This window comes from Coenobita brevimanus, chromosome 55 (genome assembly GCF_032717465.1).
Source record: "Coenobita brevimanus isolate Jiangsu-jjx chromosome 55, ASM3271746v2, whole genome shotgun sequence".
NCBI classification, from domain to species: domain Eukaryota; kingdom Metazoa; phylum Arthropoda; class Malacostraca; order Decapoda; family Coenobitidae; genus Coenobita; species Coenobita brevimanus.
Window position 1 is genome coordinate 53,588,432 of NC_137008.1, and position 903 is coordinate 53,589,334.

The window sequence follows — 903 nt, forward strand, 5'->3', positions numbered from 1 at the left end:
ATCTGTCTACCTGTCTGTGTTTTTGCTTTCATTTCGACGAATATAAGAATCTCTCTCTCTCTCTCTCTCTCTCTCTCTCTCTCTCTGTGCTACCCCCACCCCCGTTTTCTATGAGTCTAGACCTTAGAGGGGGGTCTCAGGTAAATCCAACAAACCTACAGGTAAATTAGGTGATTAACGTAGACACTAGTTAATTTGAGGTTAATTTACAGAACACGTGTGGCTGGTGATGGAAGGGTTAATTCGCGGGGGGAGGGGAGAGGCTGGAGGCGACGGGTGGAAGAGGGGAGGAAAAATGTGGAGGAGGAGGAGGAGGAGGAGGAGAAAGAGAAAGAGAAGTAGAGGAGGAGGAAAGAGGAAGAATGTATGTAGACACGTGTATGGATGAATGTGGTACCTGTATATGTACGTTTTTCAGTGTTATATGAATGTATATGTATGTTTCCTGTTTGTCCTATGTATGTTACCTGTATGTGCACGTATGTTATGTGTACGCGTATGTGTATTCCGTTGCACCCCTCAACACCCCAACTAAAATTAAATTCTTGCTCTCGCCAGGGCTCGAACCTGGGACCTTCTGCGTGTAAAGCAGACGTGATAACCACTACACTACGGGAGCTATGGGAATATAATACGCCGCGCCCATTTAGAAGGTGTGTGTGTGTGTGTGTGTGTGTGTGTGTGTGTTTTATAATAACTTAGCTCCGGTACACTCCTGTTAAGGAATAAAATATTAATCATTATATACATGGATAGACATACTGTAGAATGATAGATAGACAGATAGATAGACAGATAGACATAGATAGATGGGTAGATAGACAAATGAATTAGTGAAAAAATGTTGCTGTTTTAGTGAGCAAGGTTGAGATGAATTAATTTTTAAGGGAAGGACAGTAAAAA

The 903-nt window shown here is 42.2% G+C and overlaps 1 non-coding gene across 1 annotated transcript; it reads right to left on the reverse strand.

Moving 5' to 3' along the window:
• Positions 1-546: 546 nt before the first annotated feature.
• Positions 547-619, reverse strand: TRNAV-UAC (transfer RNA valine (anticodon UAC)). Its single transcript has one exon. It is a non-coding gene; the product is annotated as a tRNA-Val (tRNA).
• Between the last annotated feature and the right edge of the window lie 284 nt (positions 620-903).